General features: G+C 50.9%; 2 non-coding genes across 2 annotated transcripts; both read left to right on the forward strand.

The window, feature by feature from the left end:
- The first annotated feature begins 3,072 nt into the window (after positions 1–3,072).
- TRNAE-CUC lies at positions 3,073–3,144 on the forward strand. Its single transcript has one exon. It is a non-coding gene; the product is annotated as a tRNA-Glu (tRNA).
- A 1,619-nt stretch (positions 3,145–4,763) lies between these two features.
- TRNAA-UGC lies at positions 4,764–4,835 on the forward strand. The gene has a single exon. It is a non-coding gene; the product is annotated as a tRNA-Ala (tRNA).
- The last annotated feature ends 15,075 nt before the right edge of the window (positions 4,836–19,910 follow it).

Raw genomic sequence — 19,910 nt, forward strand, 5'->3', positions numbered from 1 at the left:
GACGTTGTTGTGGTATGGCCCACGCCCTGGTAAGGCCCTCTTGGTCCTTGGAGTCGCTGGAGAAAGCGAGGGGAGGATTGTAGCAGAGCAGGGAGCTGCGGAAGAAATTGTTACGGCAGAGCTAGGCATTGTTTATGCTCGCTTTCTCAGCTCCGGTTATTATCGGTCATTTTGTATCAGTTCTAGCCAAGTATGACCGGTTTAGACTGCCAAGTGAAGAGTCCTTGGCGGTGGGCCATGGGAAACAGGTGTGTGAAGTAGAGAGTTATGTTTTATTATGTCTATGCTGCTTTGCTGCTAGTGGGATTAAATAGAAGCTTGTTTTTATTAAGTTTGGACTTCGACCCAGGCCGACTGGTAGGGTGCTGGGATCCCCATATCAGTGGCCGCAACGAGCGGAGTCCCCGTTGCCGGTGTGTCACGGTATCCTTCATTAAAAACCAATTACTCTCAGTGTGGAGTCGGTCTCGTTCTTACAGAGTACCTTGGGCTAATTTGTGGGCAACAACAACATCCCACTCCTGACATTTTACCATTTAATTCTATCTGGAGAAAATGGCCTCACTTCAATCTCCTTTGCAACAATAGAACCCCATTTGCTTAGCTTTGCTATTCCAGTAGTTGTGAGAGAAGCTCCAAACCAGGGGGAAACAGGGCCTGTTCTCTCGACCCATCAATTTTTGTCTTCCTTCATTCCAAGCCATTTTCTCAGATACGTCCGTATTTCCCACACTTTTATGAAACTTTAGGGTCATCACTTAATTGCCACACAACTGTACTTATGAAGTGAAGTGAAACACAACATTTTTTGGATATTCTTGCAGAAGAGTTTTGCTTTCTGACCTGGAATTGAACAGGGGCTGCCCGAGGGGGACAATGCTGTTCCCTTTTCTTCACTCATTCAAAAAACATGAGTTCTTGGTGCCCTTTGTTTCCCTGTTCTTCAAACACCTGTCGGGGTGGCCTAGGGAGACTTGGCCCTGACTCTCGGGGTCCTTCCCTGCCCCACCTTTCTATATGATTCTGTTGTGGGGGTTTGTGCTGTGTCATTGTTCCATGCTGAGCTGTTTTGCACAGTGTCACTTTGCACTCTGATGCATTGCTTCATGTTGTATGGTCTTTGCACCGCCTTGTGTTGCGTTGGTTTGAGCTGAGCTCTTTTGCAGTGTGTCATTTTGCCCCTGGGGCGTTCATTTGCATGGTGCTGAATTGTCGGGCTTTGCACTCCTACGTGTTGTCACTTTGTGCTGTGGAATGTCAGTTCACGCTGAATTGTTAGATGTTAGATTGGGGTGTTTCCACTTTTGTTGTTGTTTATATTATATTGCGATGGCATCGAATTACAGAGCTGTACGGCTGCAACGGCCCTGGAGAGGTCATGAAATCCAGCCCTCTCTGCTGAGGCAGGGCCAAGCAGAGACGATGCGTCAGGGCCATGTGGGATCAAGTGCCCACAGCAGCTGGCCCAGGCAGGGAGCAGAAGGAGGGAACCAGAGCCAGAGCAGGTTGTCTATGGGACCAAGTATATGGAGAGTATCCTTGACAGAGGTTTGTTCAACCTGTTCTTAAAAACCTCCGAGGACAGAGACTCCACAGATGCCCTTGGGAGCCTATTCCAGAGCTTAACTACACTCAGAGTTCGAAAGCTGTTCCCAACATCTAACGAGAAACTCCCTGGCTGCAGATTAAGCCCATTACTTCTTGTCCTACTGTCAGTGGACATGGAGAACAATTGATCATTGTCCTATTTATAAAGACCAAACTTTTCTCTCTGCAGTCATCCATTAAATGGTTATTATCCCCTCTTCTTGCCTGGGGTAGAATGGAAGAGGAGAAAATTCTATTTGTTCTTACTTCATGTTTTACTGAAGCTCAGAGAGGAAGGAACCTGATCTGCCTTAGATTGTAGAGCGGACAGAGAATTTATTTCATTTTGGGCTGTGACTATAAGCATAAGAGTGACACCTAAGAGCTGTTGCTGCTGCCCAATATGGGGCTTAAACTTATGCTGGTAGGATTAAGAGTCTCATGCTCTACCAACTGGGCTGGCCGGATTTGAAGTCAGTAAAGTGCCCAGTCGCAGTGTAGAAGGAGCCCTGAGGGCATTTATTTGCGGAGCTGAGGTTCCCTGTCTGACATTTGCCTTCTTTCCTGGTTCATTATGTCTCCAGCGAGAAAACCGGAGCTGTCACAAGGCTGGTTAGATGCTGCTCTCTAGCCCAGAGAGCTGGGTTGATTTAACATGCTGTCGCCATCAGCTGGTCAGAGTAACCAGCGGGGAGGGTGGAATTTAGGATTCTCCCACCAGTGGGAGGTGCTGTTGGACTCATCTAGTGGGGGAGAGTCTGAAAAAGCTTCTCAGCTCCCAGAGAGGGGGTAGACAAGCCAGTTCCCCACACACACATTTTCACAGGGAATCAGGTCCCCTGAGGAAAAACTTAAAAGAAGCCTGGCCCAGGAGTGTCAGAGAAGGGAATCACTGTTTGCCTTAAGAGGTGGGTGAGGGAAACCTGCAGGTCCGTAGATCCCTCCATCATCTGATAGAACCATTTGTGGGGAAGGTCTGGGGAAGCCGAGGAGGACAAGGAGACGGGAAAAGGGCTTGCAGCTGTTGTGCAATCCCCATGCTCCCAGCAGAAGGGTCCGGGGGGCTCAGTGCTCAGAACTCACAAGATGGCAAAGCTCAGAGCCCCGTTACATGGAGTCAGAATGTGATCAGCTCACACCCAGGGGGAGCAACACCCCTCCCTTGGTCTCTAAGCCAGAGCTCCTATCAGCTCAGTGTCCTTCCCGCAAGAGCGGGCTGCTGAGAGGGTTGCGATGGGGTAAATGAAGGCAGAGGAGGATTGTTCCTCATGGGTTTTTTTTTTGTGTGTCTCTGTGATCCTGCTGGAGGAAGCATCATTTGAGTTTGTTTCAGTGACTTGGGTTGGGCTGAGGTTGTGACCCTGAGCACAGGGGTTCTCTGCTCTTAGCCCCTCAGGGAGTGGACAGTGGAACAATTTCAGAAAGTGGCTAGAAAGTAGCCTAAGAAAGTGTAGCATAAGTGAGAAGAATAACACCATCATCACCTCCCTGGTGGTCTAGTGGTTAGGATTTGGTACTCTCCCTGCCAAGGCCTGGGTTCAATTCCCAGCCAGGGAAAAGTGGCTTTAAACCAGAAAAGCTTCAATTATTCTTCACTTGCAATGTAAACAAATCCATTTATTTTCCAGATTCCCCCATCTTCCCAGCGTCTTCATGGCAGGGCTGGCTCCAGGCACCAGCGCAGCAAGCAGGTGCCTGGGCTGGTCAATGGAAAGGGGAGGCTTCAGCGGCAATTCGGCCCTCTCAGTCCCTCTCAGAGGGAAGGAATTGCCACCAAAAGCAGCAGAGGTAGAGCTGCCATTGATTGCAGCTTTTTTATTTATTTTTTCCGCTTGGGGTGCCAAAACCACTGGAACTGGCTCTACTCCATGAAAGACAATTTGTTAAATCCCAGATGAGTGGAGTTCTATCAGTTCTCAGCCTGAGTCCTTAGGTCTTAATCCTGAGGCTATTGTCCCATCATGGGGCCATTTCCCGCCTCTCTTTCATACAGACGCACAATTTTCCTTGCCCAGACACAGGAACAGCAAGATCTTTCTCTGTCCCTTGTGCAAAGCAGGGGGCCAAATTCCATGGAAACAATGGACAAGCAGGGGGCCCTGGGCACATCCAGCCCTGGCCGTGAGATGTTCCCTCCCCTCTTTCTTTATGCCCCTGTTGTTATTTCATGGATTGTCTGGGATGGGGGAAAAGCTGAGTTCACTCCAGGTGGAGGGGGAAAGAACCGTGAAAGTCTCAGGACCCAACTCCTGCTACCAGGATCACCGAGGTGCTGGGAATCTGCATGGGAAAGGGACTGTGTGAATAGTCAAGGTGGGGAAAGAATAACAATCTACAACTAGATCCACCTCATTAATCACTGACACAGGCTAATCCTGCCGCCGATAGAAGGGAAACTGGGAGAAATTCTTTGCTGCTCAGCCATGGAAACAGTGACCCAATTGCAGCGCAGTGAATGTGCTGGGGAAAGCTGGACTTCACAGGCAGGTGGAAAAAGCAGATCCTAGAAACACCTGGAGCTCCCCACACCACTCTTGCCACCAGGGTCAGGTGTTGAGCGACTCACAGTGCCCCCTCCCCTCCCATTACCTTCCAGCAGGGGGTGGCAGCACCCCTCACCCAATGCAGGGGAGAGGCCTGATTGTATCTCTGCACCCTGAGTGCAGGGCACCCACTCTCTCTGCCCCACACATCGAATCTGGCCCTGCTGCAAAGTGACCCTAAGAACCAGCAATCTCCAGGACAGCAGGTTTGGCCCTCAGAGCAGGGAATGTGTCCCCCATGCTGCTCTTAGGCCACTGGGTGCTCTGGAAACAAGAGGGCTCTGAGTGTAACTCAGGGGTCAGCAACCTTTCAGAAGTGCTGTGCCGAGTCTTCATTTATTCACTCTAATTCAAGGTTCCGCATGCCAGTGATACATTTTAATGTTTTTAGAAGGTCTCTTTCTATAAGTCTCTAATATATAACCAACTATTGTTGTATGTAAAGTAAATAAGGTCTTTTAAAATGTTTAAGAAGCTTCATTTAAAATTAAATTAAAATGCAGAGCCCCCAAGACTGGTGGCCAGGACCTGGGCAGTGTGAGTGCCACTGAAAATCAGCTCGTGTGCCACCTTCAGCACACGTGCCATAGGTTGCCTACCCCTGGTGTAACCCATAGCAAGCAAAGACTATCTGGGGATGTAGCTCAGTGGTAGAGCACATGCTTTGCATGTATGAGGTCCTGGGTTCAATCCTCAGCATCTCCAAGCTCTTTTCACCCTGCTGCTTTGCTCATGCCCAGAGGGGATGTGGCCCAGCAATCTCCCTACAGGAGTTTCAATCCTGCTCAGTGAGGGGCAAGTGCCAATTGCATGGAAGGTCTGGGGGGGTTTCTGCTCCTAAGTCACCTCAGTACATGTAAGATTCCCACCAGCTGTGCTGCTTGGGACAAGGGTAGATGAGAAGGGTGAATCCTCCAGCACTGGAGGGAAAGGTCCCATCTGTACAGACTCAGAGGCCAGGAAACAGAGGGGCAGTCAGTGCTCAGAGAGGAGAGAGGTCAGTGATTTACACCCACCAGGGGACACTCTCTTTCTGAGGCGAGTGCAGCTTGCTTGGGATGGTGCTGACGATGGATAGAAAAAAGGCTGGAGTCAATGACTGATGAGACCACAGAAGGGGAAGGGGAACGACAGCCCCACAGAAGGTCCTGGGTGCTCAGATGCCCCAGTTATTGCACCCTGGCCCGTCACAGAGAGAGAAAAGACACAGCGGGACCCAGCCCCCCTACAGTGATCCCATGGACAAGAACCTGGCTGGGAGTGGGGTGAAGGTTCCCGCTGGGCTAAGGGGAGCTGAAATCCCTCAGTGTCCTGGAGTTTAAGCAATGGAAGCTTCAAACCCTGCAGGGGTGTGGGCTGAGGTGCGTCAGCAGAAGGTTGGGCTGGACAGGGGCGGCAGGTTTGTATAATTTTTGGTGGTGCCCAGAATGGGAGCAAGTCCTGCCCCACCCCACCCCACCCCACCCCCACACAGGGCCAGCTTTAGGCCGATTCTCCCGATTCCCCTGAATTGGGCCCCACCCCTAAGAGGGCCCCGTGCCCAAGCCCTGGTACTGCGTACTGGCAAGAACTGGTGCACTGTACCAGGGTGGCCCAGCTTCCCCAGGGGGCAATTTAAAGGGCCTGGGGCTCCCAGCAGGGGCTGGGATAGGGCTGGGGTAGGGCTGCAGGGCGCTGGGGACTATTTAAAAAGTCCAGGGTTCCCATTGCTTCTACCGCCCCAGCCCTTTAAATAGCCCCCAGAGCCCCGCCGCTTCCCCAGGGCTCCCACAGCTATTTAAAGGGCCGGGGCAGTGGAAATGGGAGCCCTGGGCCATGTAAATAGCCCCCAAGCCCCGGGCTGCTGCTGCTACCCCGGTGCTGAGGGAGGGAGGAGGGGGCACTTACCGTACAGGGTGGGCTGTACCCTCTGTACCTGCACCCCCTGCCTGCAGCCAGCCCCTGCTGCACCCCCTGCCCTGCCTCCAGCCCCTCACCCCCTGCCCTGCCTGCCCCAGCCCCTGCCTCCAGCCAGCCCCACACCCCCTGCCTGCAGCCAGCCCATGTCCAGCCAGCCCTGCACCCCCTGCCCTGCCTGCACCAGCCCCTGCCCACAGCCAGCCTCACACCCCCTGCCTGCACCAGCCCATCTCCAGCCAGCCCTGCACCCCCTGCCCTGCCTCCAGCCCCTCACCCCCTGCCCTGCCTGCCCCAGCCCCTGCCTCCAGCCAGCCCCACACCCCCTGCCTGCAGCCAGCCCATCTCCAGCCAGCCCCACACCCCCTGTCCTGCCCGCAGCCAGCCCGTCTCCAGCCAGCTCTGCACCTCCTGCTCACAGCCAGTCCCTGCTGCACACCCTGCCTGCACCAGCCCCGCACCCCCTGCAGCCAGCCCTGCACCCCGTGCCCTGTCTCCAGCCAACCCCTGTCGTACCCCCTGCGGCCCTGCCTGAAGCCAGCCAGCTCCCCACACCCCCCTGCCCGCACCAGCCCTACACCACCGGCCCCGCACCCCCTGCCCTGTCTCCAGCCAACCCCTGCTGCACCCCCCTGCCTGAAGTCAGCCAGTCCCGCACACCCCATCTCCAGCCCTGACAATCCCTGCCGCATGCCCCTGCGGCCCTGCCTGAAGCCAGCCAGCCCCACACACCCCTGCCTGCACCAGCCCTACACCACCGGCCCCGCACCCCCTGCCCTGTCTCCAGCCAACCCCTGCTGCACCCCCCTGCCTGAAGCCAGCCAGTCCTGCACACCCCATCTCCAGCCAGCCCCACACCCCTTGCCCTGCCTGCAGCCAGACCCTACCTCCAGTCAGCCCCTGCCCTGCCTCCAGCCAGCCCCATGTCCACTGGTGCCTGCAGTTCCCAGGGCAGTAACCCTGCACACCTGCTTCAATGAGGGGGGCAGGGAGCAGCTGGAACCCACACATGTGCACACCGTAGGGTGACCAGACAGCAAGTTTGAAAAATCGGGATGGGGGTGGGGGTTATTAGGATCCTATATAAGAAAAAGTCCCAAAAATTGGGACTGTCCCTATAAAATCAGGACATCTGGTCACCCTAGCACAGCCCCAGGGAGTGGCAGGGACCCACACATGTGAAACGGAATTCGTTTCTGGTTCAGGCCCATCTTTTTAAAAAAGAACTTTAGGTAGGGTTAACATACACCCGTATTTTCCTGGACATGTCAGGCTTTTTGGTTCTTAAATCACTGTCTGGGAGGAATTTTTAAAATTTAAAAATTCCTCCTGGGAAAATACGGACGCATGGTAACGCTATTGGTACAAAAAATACATACTGTGGCACATCCCTTAAATCAGAACTTTTTATAGGGAACCGGTTCCTAAGGAATGAAAGTCTTTTTTATATATACATATATATATATCTATATCTATATAAATTTTTAGTTATCCCTGCCGGGGCCCGGCCGAAAATGACTGCCCAGAGTTCGAGAACTGTCCCTGTTCTCATTGGACAGATGGGGAGAAGCCTGAAGTACAAAGAAGGGAAGTGACCTTCCCAAGGGCCTACACAGCGAGGTGGTGACAGAGCCAGAAAGAGAAGCCAACAGTCCTGACTCCTGTTCTAATGGACAAAAAAAAAAAACCCAGAGAAAAGGATAGCGCCCAGGAATCGAGATGGTGGGGAAATTTCATTGAAACCATTTCTGTCAGAAAATCCCCTTCAGACTAAACCAGTTTGTTTCTCGAAATCAAAACAAGTGAGATGAAAGTTCTTTGCAAAAATATTTTGTTGCAAAACAAAAGCATCTCCTGTTTGTCACAGTGTGTTAAATTGTCTCGTCGCACAAAGAGGAGACACTTAGATCTCAAACATTAGATAAGATGCTTCAGTCTGAGCTAAGTAATTGCTGCTCTTAACAATTTCAAAATAAAAAAATACAAATCAAATAGACTATTTCAGCTATTCTATTATGTCATAATCTGCTCTGAGTAAACGTGATAGGACACCGCATATTATGCACTACTCCTAGTGACACTCTCCAATGGATCCCCACCCACCGTGAGGTAGGTAGGAGAGGATCATTATTATCCCTACTTGAAAGAGGAAGAAGCTAAGGCTGAGAAAGGAGAATTGACTTGTCTTAGGTCACACAGCCAGTCAGTGGCAGAGTTGGGAATAGGACCCAAGAGCCCTGATTTTCAAACTAACCATCGGATCTTGAATTTCAGACACTGAATGACCTGAATAAAGTGCTCTCAGATGAGCTCCAGACCAACAACAGTGCACAGTAATTATTCAGCAAGTATTTGAGGAGAACTGCAATGTTAGAGAGAATCATGAACTGCTCAGAGACCATTAATGCAGCGAAGCAGCAAAATTCATCAAACATATGACTGGTTATGACTTATTTCCTTGGGCTTAAAAGAGAACAACAAGGACCTGAGTCTCCTCCCTGTCAATAACCCCCTGCTCAGCCAATCAGGGTAGAGACTGAGGACGGGAGGCTGAGGGTTCTCACCAGAGAGCCCAAAGGATGGCCCAGGTCACCGGTGGGGATCACTGCCCGAGCACTATTTCAGCCCCACATTTTCGGGTGGACCTCCTACAGTGGGAGCTGCAGAGCATTCCCTTGAGACACATACGCACACCCCTCCTGGTGTTGGGAGGGGAACAGGAGAAAGGACAAAAGAAGCAAGAGACAAAGAGAAAGGAGGGAGGGATGGATGGATGGAGGAAAAGGTGAAACAGAAAGGACAAACCCTAATGACCCCAGTGATTCTAAGGGACAAAATCCCAGGTGCGGAATAAAATTCTGCCTCCTTAAGTTCGTGTTTTCCATGCCTAGAATTCAACTGTCACCAGATGGATCAGACTGAACAGGTTTCAAACCTCGAGGAGGCTTCAACCTTCTAAACAGGGACGGCTGTTTTCTAGTAAAATCAGGAAAAGGGAAGGAGAAAACTCGAAAAAGCTTCCTCCTGGCACTCACGTCCGTGAACCCGAATACTCTCTCAGTCCTCAAAGAGAGACCTGGAGAAGGAGACTTGCTGAAGCAAAGCCACAGGGGTCTCTGAGGTTTCCTGGCCCCTCACCCCTGTCCTGCCTGGCTGATGTCAGCATCTCTCTGTGAGGTCACCACCTCCCCACCACCTTTGACCAATAGCCTGAGGTCCTGCAAAAAGCCTTTGTGATGTCACTGCCACACCCATCCCTTGCTGTGCCAATGTCCTGCCCCTGCACATGCACTTTGGAGGTTTGAGCTACTCCCTGTGGATCACCCCACTCAAGGAGCGTTTGTTCTAGGAAGCAAGCCGGCTAGACAGGAAAACATCGGAAACAGTTCCCAATGCTACGCTCAGTTTTTCAGAAATTAGTCGACTATATGGCCAGAAGAGACCATTAGAGCATCTAATCTGACCCCCTGCATATCACAGGCCTCCTGTATGACACCAGAGCTACTTTTGGGGCAAACACATTCCAGAAAGGCATCTAGTCTTCATTAAATGACATCAGGAGATGGAGAATCCACCACTTTCCTTGGTAGCTTGTTCCTGTGGTGAATCATCCTTGCTGTTGAATATTTGTGTCTTATTTCTAATATGAATTTGTTTCTTTTCACCTTCCAGCCACAAGCTCTTGTTATGCCTTTCTCTCCTCGATTAAAAAGCCCTTTAATACCCAATCTTTTGTCTCCATTAAGGCCTTTCAACACTTCAATGAAGTCACCTTTCAATCTTCTTTTGATAAGCTAAACAGGTTGAGCTCGTTCAATAGCTCACTAGACGGCATTTTTCTCCAGCCCTGAGAACACTTTGTGGCTCTTTGGTCATCAGACTCCTGAACTGCAGCTGGATGTGGTTCTTCTTCTTCTGCACAACATAGCTCCCGGAGAAGAGGGATCTGCAAATGTACATTCGTATGATACCTTTGTTTAACTGATGAAAACATAAACTAGACACTTAGAGGATTGGAACGGATTTCAGCTGATGGACAGCTTCGCTAGGTTTTTATGCATTTGGACAGCAAAATGTTGAGTGTTTACATTGTTATCAAGCACTCCTGTATAGAGGAGCCCCTGAACAGAATGGAGAATGGAAATGAAAATGTTTAACTTTTTAAAAAAAAAGAAAGAAGGTTATAAGACAACATGGGGGTTTGAACTGAGGACTATTTGAACTGCAGTTAAGCACTCTAACACTGAGCAATATCCCCAATGACAACAGGAGTATGGAATCATGATGTCCAGCACTTTGAAGGACAGACCCTGCTTCATCGAGCTCCTTTGCCATTCCCAGACCACAGGTGGTTTTCAAAATGGGGTTTGATTAAACTTCTTAAATGTGGCAAACACCACAGCTTGCACACCCACCGATATAGCTTCTCCCACTGACATAGCTGCCACCTCTTGGGAAGTGGATTAACTGCACCCACAGGAAAACTCTCTCCCATCAGCCTAGAGCAGTGGTTCTCAAACTGTGGGGCAAGACCCCAAAGTGGGTTATAACCCTGTTTTAATGGGGTCGCCAGGGCTGGCATTAGACTTGTTGGTGCCTGGGGCTGAAACCAAAAGTCTGAGCCCCACCACCCAGGGCTGAATCCCTCAAGCTCTGGTTTTGCCCTCCCCCAACTGGGGCAGGGCTCAGGCTTTGTCTCCTCTGCCTGTGCTCAGTGTAGAGGGGCTTGGTGCGTCTTTCTATGGTCATGTAGTAAGTTTTTTGGTTTTTTTTTTTTTGGCAAAAAGGGGTTGTAGTGAAAGGAAGTTTGAGGAACCCTGGCATAGAGCCTCTGAGTATGTCTAGACTTGGCTCCCTGTGGTAGATCAGACACTGAAAGTACAGCCATGAAGACACCACACACCAGTCTTGCCTAGCAGGCAAGAATCAAACCTCCACAGACAAGTGCCTGTTGCTTTTTAACCCATCTCCCTAAGCCCTCAGCCACCACCACTTAACAAAGGGACTTTTCTACATGATGGTTCTGGTCTCACTGAAGGGTCATTTCCAATTGTTTGCTCAGACCAGCATTAGGGGAAATGGTGCCCTGGGCAAAGCTTGTACTTTGGCACTTCCCCATTGCCCCTGGATGATCCCCTCCCCCTTTACCGCTAGCTCCTGCACTCCCAACCCTTGCGCCTCCTTCACCCCTAACTCCTGCCCCCTCCTGTGCCCCCCTTTTTTCCAGTGCTGGGAGCCCCACACTTGTTCTCCCTTTCCCTGGGCTTTGGCATCACTAGCCCATGATTAGCGAGTAGGGTTCAGTGGTCCCCAAAACGTGGGGCATGACTCCTAGGGGGACACAGAGGAACATTCATGGAGTCAATGAAATCAATTGAGCTTCTTCAGTCTCTCACTGTAGACATTTCCCTTGTTTTTAAAGGCAAAAATCCTGATCTTTCCAACGGGAGCTGCTGCTTCAATGTTCAGTTTGGGGAGGGATTTGGCTGCACTCAGAGATCTGCCTGCGGGTTACAATCTGCGATCCGAAGGGTCGAACGCAAACAGCATTTAGATGGGACCGTTAGTGCCGCCCCCGTGTGGCCAAAGACTAGAACTGACCAACAGAGTTTACAGCTGGAGCCTGGGGCCTTGTCTACACTACAAGACTATTTCGAATCTACTTAAGTCGAATTTGTGGATTCGACCTTATGAAGTCGAATTTGTGTATCCACACTAAATACAGTAATTCGAACTTCTGAGTCCACATTAAGGGAGCCGGCGTCGACTTTGGAAGTGGTGCACTGTGGGAAGCTATCCCACAGTTCCCGCAGTCCCCGCTGCCCATTGGAATGCTGGGTAGAGCTCGCAATGCCTGCTGGGGGAAAAATTGTGTCGAGGGTGGTTTTGGGTTACTGTCGTCATTGAACCGTCAATCACGCCCTCCCTCCCTGAAAGCGCCAGCGGGAAATCTGTTCGCGCCCTTGTCTGGTCGGTTACAGCGCGGACGCCACAGCACTGCGAGCATGGAGCCCGCTGCGATCATCGCTGCACTTATGGCCGTTGTCAACTCCTCGCACCTTATCGTCCACCTCTTCCACAGTCAGCTGCTGAGAAACCGGGCGAGGAGGCTCCGGCAGCGCGGTGAGGAGAGTGGCGCAGACCTCTCAGAAAGCAGGGTACGCCGCGCAGTGGAGATCATGGTGGCAATGGGTCACGTTCATGGTGTGGAACGGCGATTCTGGGCCCGGGAAACAAGCACAGACTGGTGGGACCGCATAGTGCTGCGGGTCTGGGATGACACAGAGTGGCTGCGAAACTTCAGGATGCGTAAGGGCACTTTCCTTGAACTGTGTGACTTGCTGTCCCCTGCCCTGAAGCGCCAGGACACACGCATGCGAGCAGCCCTGAGTGTGCATAAGCGAGTGGCCATAGCTCTCTGGAAACTAGCAACGCCAGACAGCTACCGATCAGTAGCGAACCACTTTGGCGTGGGCAAATCTACCGTGGGGGTTGCTGTCATTCAAGTAGCCCACGCAATCGTTGAGCAACTGCTCTCAAAGATAGTGACTCTCGGAAATGTCCAGGTCATCATAGATGGCTTCGCCGCGATGGGATTCCCAAACTGCGGTGGGGCTATAGATGGGACTCACATCCCTATCCTGGCACCAGCCCACCAGGCCAGCGAGTACATTAACCGAAAGGGCTACTTTTCAATGGTGCTGCAAGCTCTGGTGGACCATAGGGACGTTTTACCAACATCTTCGTCGGGTGGGCGGGCAAGGTTCATGACGCATGTGTGTTCAGGAACTCTGGTCTGTTCAAACGCCTCCAGGCAGGTACTTTCTTCCCGGACCACAAAATAACTGTTGGGGATGTGCAGATGCCTACAGTGATCCTCGGGGACCCGGCCTACCCACTAATGCCCTGGCTCATGAAGCCCTATACAGGCGCCTTGGACAGTGAGAAGGAACTCTTCAACTATCGGCTGAGCAAGTGCAGAATGGTGGTGGAGCGTGCTTTCGGACGTCTCAAGGGGAGATGGCGGAGCTTACTGACTCGCTCGGACATCAGCGAAAAATATCCCCGTAGTTATTGCTGCTTGCTGTGTGCTCCACAATCTCTGTGAGAGCAAGGGCAAGACCTTTTTGGCCACTTGGGAGGTTGAGGCAAATCGCCTGGCTGCTGTTTACGATCAGCCAGACACCCGTGCCGAGAATATCCCAGCGGGAAGCGATGTGCATCCGGGAGGCTTTGAAAGCTAGTTTCCTCGCAGAGCAGGGTAACCTGTGACTGTCCACTTGATTTTAAGAGAGCCTGATCATGGGCCTGTGTCTGTATGGGTCGAGTTAGATCTGAGCTCACAAACCCGGTTCTCCAAGTTTCCCCCACTTGCAAAGCACGATTTAAAACTAATGAAATGTTACAGTAATTAATAATAAATCTTTCGTTGACTTTGCATTTCTGTTTCTTGGTTGAAACACGGAAGCATACTGTGCTGGGTTCGGTGTGCACTGATGTACAGACCGGTTGTCCAAAACAGGACGGACAGCCTCCTGCTCCTACATAGGTCTGTGGGGTGGGGGACGGTTTACAGTGGTTGTGCATGTAGGGGTTTTGCAGGAAGGGGTGGGTTTGCAGGAAGGGGCGAGGGGTGCCGTCTTTGGATAGGGGTTTGCATGACGGCTGTGGGCTGTGGGTTTGGGCGTTGGAAGGTGAGGGTGTGGGGAAGGGTGAGTATCTGTCCCTGGATGAGGGCTCTTTGGGGCTCAGGGCAGCGGGAGGATCGTGGCTACGGTCGAAGTGCATGTGAAGGAAGCCTGCCTTTACATTCGGGGTGGCAGGCACCAGGACCCTGGACAAGCATACACATCAACGAAAGACCGGGCAGCATACACCACACAGACTGACCCTGGTGCCTAGTGACTGCAGTCTGTGTGTGCCCTGCAGTTGACCCTGCCCCCAAGTCTGTACCATGGTACTGTGGGCTATGCACTGAAATTACAATTCCCCTCCCCCACACACACACAGAAAGTCTTCTGACACGAGAAACGTGACGGAAACAGTGAGTAACACCAAACCGCTTTTAATAATGTAGTACACAGTGGGGGGTTGAAACTTGGAGTTGGGACTGGGTGATGCTGTAAGGAAAGAACTTGTACAAATTTACAGCGCGAGAGGTGTCTTGAACATTAGCGCTCTGCTGCGGTGCAGTGACAGTTCTCACGGCCCCTACTGCCCCTCCTTCTTGTAACTTTGGGTGAGGGGGGGACAGGACTTCTTGGCGTTGGAGGGCGGTTGCAGATGCAGTGCAGGGGGGCTCTCTCCTCCTGACTGCGGTCCTGCAGAACATCTACAAGGCGCCGGAGCATGTCCGTTTGCTCCCTCATTAGACCAAGCAGCGTTTTAGTCGCCTGCTGGTCTTCCTGCTGCCACCTATCCTCCCGTTCCAGGTGTGTGCGATGCTGCTGACACAGGGTCTCCCTCCACTGTCTCTGCTCTGCCGCCTCCGCTCTGGAGCAGGCCATCAGTTCCTGGAACATGTCGTCCCTAGTCTTTTTCTTTCGCCGTCTAATCTGAGCCAGCCTCTGCGAGGGGGATGCCGGGGCAGTCCGGGAAAGAGCCGAAGCTGTGTGATGCGAAAAAGTAGGTGATTTCCTTGAACACATACATGTTTGCCAACAGTGAACACAGTCTAGTCAGTTTCAGTGAACAAGACCATACAGGGCACCAAGTCTCAGGAGATCTCAGAACCAGTTCGAGATTTTGGAATACGCTCTCATTGGCGGCGCCATTGCACTGGAGAGCGCACAAGCGAGGAAAGACAGCTGCATCCCTCTTGCACAAAGTCCTGGTAAGCCTTACAGTACATACTGCTTATCAGTTAGTGGATAGCTGTGCTCTCCTGCTAAAGGCAATGTGCAAAGCAGAAAGGATTAGCCTTTTGCAGCCCCTCCCGCCAGTGCACGGGAACGATCAATGGATGCTTGTTCTCTGTGGCCTCTAGCACGTGGCTGTTAGGCGAGGGTCATTGTTATGCAACCTAATTTTAAACCATTAAAAATAGTAACACTACACTAATTGCCCTACTTAGATGCAGTATTTGCAGAATAGGGTTAGATCCATTGTCTACAGCCAAGCACTGAGGTACAACCGCATCTGCTCTAACCCCACAGACAGAGACCAACACCTGCTGCTTCTGCCAGTTTAGGCCCGTTGGCGCCCCCTGGCGGTGGAGTTGCAAGCGCTGGCGTCAGTGCTGGCGCTGGTTCTTCCGCTGGTTGCTCTTCCAGTTCCGGTCCTGGGACTGGATGTACTATGGCTGCTGTAGTTGTTGGCATGAGATCCGGTTCCACCACCTCTGTCTGGGTCTGTGGTAACACAGACGGGGTCCTGGTGGATGGCTCAGGAACAGGGATGGGTGCAGCAGCTCGTCTGGCTTGGCTGCGTGTAACCACTCCCTCTGTTTCTGGCGGCTCAACGTGATGGGCCAAGTGGTTGCCCAGGATCATGGGGACAGAATAATTGTCATAGACAGCAAAAGTCCACGTCCCTGACCAGTCCTTGTACTGGTCTTTAGGGATGCTGTACCCATGGCAGGTCCTTTTAAAATTTTTCAAGAAGGCCTCAGTGTTCTCACCTGCCATGTAGGTGGGAAATTTCTTGGGATGGGGAACAGTGCCTTTTGGTGCTGGCCACACCCCTCTGCAGTCAGTGAATTTTATGTGTGGCTTGCTGGTGTTGCTTTTTGGTGCTGGCCACACCCCTCTGCAGTCAGTGAACTGGTTTCCCCAATTCCTAACCCTTTCTATTCACGAAGAGACTGAATAGAAAAAAAACAAAACTTTGTATTTGCATTTGTGTAGCTGCTGTTTGCTGATATACTGAGAAGAGCAAAAAAAAACTGGTTTGTCCTGTTTCTAGCACTTGCTAAGTACCTCACAGTGGGGGTCCTTTCTAACAAGCCTCCTAGAAACTTGCACCTCTTTCCTAGCTGTTTTTAAGCGGACAGAAAGAAAAAAGAAAAGAAGAAGAAAAAAAATCCTTTTCTAACACAGCCCGTTAGAAAACCTTATTTCCCCCAGCTAAACCCAGCTGAAAATCTGTTTCCAAAAAAACAATCTTCCTCTCCTTCTGAGCTGTGGTACTAATAAGCCCAGCTGACCGGCTGGTGCTACTTAGTACCTGCGAGAAAAGTCTAGTAAATCCTCTCAGGGATTTGTATTCCCTGGCTCCAGAGGATTTCAAAAGACACAGGGAAAAAAATCTGGCTGCAGGAGCTCTCTCTCCTCACCAAACCTGTTTTCCCTGTTGGACGGGGTGAGCTCCCAGGAGCACCTCCCCCCACCCAAGGAATCCTGATCACACAAAGGAGGGACACACCTCCTTGCAACCAGAGCTAAAAACCTCTGGCTTGAGAATCCTTATCTCCCCAGCAAACCTGTGAGGGCACTTCCCCCCACCTAAGGAATGCACACACCTCCTTTTCCTCCAAGGTGCTTTTCTATGCCACCCGAAAGAAAACTGCTTTGAACAAAGCCTGCTGGAAAACTTAATTCCCTCTTCTCTCAGGTTGCTTTCCTGCTCTAGAAGAAGAGAATAGCTTCCTTCAGCGTAGCCCAGCTGAAAAAAACTCCTTCTAACAATGGGTTCGAAACTCCGCTGCCACCATGTCAAAGGTCTCACCCCCACTTGGAACTGTTGGGCTCCAATGTGGGGACCTGACTTGGTTTCCCTCTAAACTAAAATTCTAGTTTAGATCTAGTAAGCTGCCACCACTCAATCAGGAAATGTGGATTGAGACACAGTCCTTCCCCAAAATCCTAGGGGATTCCAAGAGCCCCAAATCCATGGAGTTCTTACACCCAGGAGAAACAAACCATTCCCCCTGCTTCCTCCCCCCTTCCTTTTTCTCAGGAGAGACACCGGGATCTAACTACAGAGGGATACCTCCCCCTTATCTTTCCCTGAGAATCCACCCAAGGAAAGACCAAACAAGTCCTTAATAGAAAAGAATTTATTAAAGCCTAAAAAGAAAATACAGAATCTCTATGAGCCCAAGCTGGACACTCATAGGGAATAACCTTATCAATCTCTGGAGAGAATCCCCCCTCCCCCTTTCTCAGTAAAAAGCAATATCAGCAAACAGGAATAAAGCATTTCCTTTAGCAAACACACAATTGCAAATGTAGAAAACAAATCATAAGACTAATTCACCTTTCTAATTAATACTCACTATTAATTAGTAGAAACTACTCCAGGAGAACTTGGAGACATGACTGTCTCTCTTAGATTCAAAAAGAGTACTAACAAAGAACACAGACAAAGGCTTCCCTCCACAGAGATTTGAAATTATCTCGTCTCTGATTGGTCCTTTGGTCAGGTGGTCACCAGGTACTGCATGTTAACCCTTTATAGGTAAAACAGACTTTAACCCTTAGCTATCTGTTTATGACAATAGGGTTAGATCCATTGTCTACAGCCAAGCACTGAGGTACAACCGCATCTGCTCTAACCCCACAGACAGAGACCAACACCTACAAAATCTCCACCAAGCATTCTCAAAACTACAGTACCCGCACGAGGAAATAAGGAGACAGATCAACAGAGCCAGACGTGTACCCAGAAGCCTCCTACTGCAAGACAAACCCAAGAAAGAAACCAACAGGACTCCACTGGCCATCACATACAGTCCCCAGCTAAAACCCCTCCAGCGCATCATCAGGATCTACAACCCCTCCTGGAGAATGATCCCACACTTTCACAAGCCTTGGGTGGCAGGCCAGTCCTCGCCCACAGACAACCTGCCAACCTGAAGCATATTCTCACCAGTAACTGCACACCGCACCATAGTAACTCTAGCTCAGGAACCAACCCATGCAACAAACCTCGATGCCAACTCTGCCCACATATCTACACCAGTAACACCATCACAGGACCTAACCAGATCAGCCACACCATCACCGGTTCATTCACCTGCACGTCCACCAATGTAATATATGCCATCATATGCCAGCAATGCCCCTCTGCTATGTACATCGGCCAAACTGGACAGTCTCTAAGGAAAAGGATAAATGGACACAAATCAGATATTAGGAATGGCAATATACAAAAACCTGTAGGAGAACACTTCTTCCTCCATTGCCACAAAATAGCAGATCTTAAGGTGGCCATCCTGCAGCAAAAAAACTTCAGGACCAGACTTCAAAGAGAAACTGCTGAGCTCCAGTTCATCTGCAAATTTGACACCATCAGCTCAGGATTAAACAAAGACTGTGAATGGCTTGCCAATTACAGAACCAGTTTCTCCTCCTTGGTTTTCACACCTCAACTGCTAGAACAGGGCCTCATCCTCCCTGATTGAACTAACCTCGTTATCTCTAGCTTGCTTCTTGCTTGCATATATAAACCTGCCCCTGGAAATTTCCACCACTTGCATCTGAAGAAGTGGGTATTCACCCACAGCTCATGCTGCAGAACGTCTGTTAGTCTATAAGGTGCCACAGGATTCTTTGTTGCTTTACAGATCCAGACTAACACGGCTACCCCTCTGATATTTGCAGAACGAGATCACCCTGAAGCGGGTCACTCGTGCCCAGAAAGACAGGATGTTACGGGACGCACTGCACAGACCAGGACCATATGCAGCAATGCTAGTAGAGGCGATGAGTCCTCTCTATATTCGGATGTCCTGGCGTGTAAGAGTCTGCTTCCACGGAGCGCCCAACAAAGCACCTCTTCCGACGAACCTCCTGCGGAGGCTTTGCGAGGAACTGAATGACACCTTCGTGGAATTGTCGATAGAGGATTATTATTCTATCCCCATTTGTGTGGACCTTCTTTTCATATAGTTTAATATTTAGAATTTTGTAAATACTGTTTCTATTTTTCTATAACAATGTTATAAAAATAAATGTTTATACGTGTGTAGCACTTACCGCCTGATCCTTCCCTGATTCTGAGTCCGGGTTAATGGCAGGGGAGGTTGGTAGGGATCTCTGTGAGGGTGATGAAGAGATCCTGGCTGTCAGGGAAAGCGGGAGTGTGTTCGCTGTCGCCTGCGCCGTCCTCAAAAGACCCTTCCTCATCTTCCCCATCGGCGAACATCGAGGAGGAACTGTCCCGGTACACTATTCCGTCCCCGGAGTCCACCGTCACTGTTGGGGCAGTTGTGGCAGACCCACCTAGAATGGCATGCAGTGCCTCGTAGAAGCGGCATGTCTGGGGCTGTGCTCCGGAGCGTCCGTTTGCCGCTCTGACTTTTTGATACCCTTGTCTTAGGTCCTTCACTTTCACGCGGCACTGCATCGCATCCCGGCTGTATCCTTTCTCTTTCATGGCTTTAGAGACCTTCTCGAAGGTCTTTGCATTCCGCTTGCTGGAGCGCAGCTCCGAGAGCACAGACTCCTCGCCCCACACAGCGATCAGATCCATGACTTCCCGGTCAGTCCATGCTGGGGACCTCTTTCTATTCTGGGATTGCCCGGACTCCTCTGCTGGAGAGCTCTGCATCGTTGCAGGTGCTGCGGAGCTCGCCCCGATGTGCAACCAGGACGTCAGATTCAAAGTGCCCAGACAGGAAAATGAATTCAAATTTTCGCGGGTCATTTCCTGTGTGGCTGGCCAGAGAATCCAAGCTCGGACTGCTGTCCAGAGCGTCAACAGAGTGGTGCAGTGTGGGATAGCTCCCGGAGCTACTAAGTTCGATTAGCATCCACACCAAGCCTAATTCGAGCTAGCCATGTCGAATTTAGCGTTACTCCACCTGCCGGGGTGGAGTACCAAATTCGAACTAAAGAGCCCTCTAGTTCGAATTAAATGGCTTCCTGGTGTGGACGGTTGAGCGGTTAGTTCGAATTAACGCTGCTAAATTCGAATTAAAGTCCTAGTGTAGACCAGGCCTGG

Source organism: Mauremys reevesii, linkage group 12 (assembly GCF_016161935.1).
Source record: "Mauremys reevesii isolate NIE-2019 linkage group 12, ASM1616193v1, whole genome shotgun sequence".
NCBI classification, from domain to species: Eukaryota; Metazoa; Chordata; order Testudines; family Geoemydidae; genus Mauremys; species Mauremys reevesii.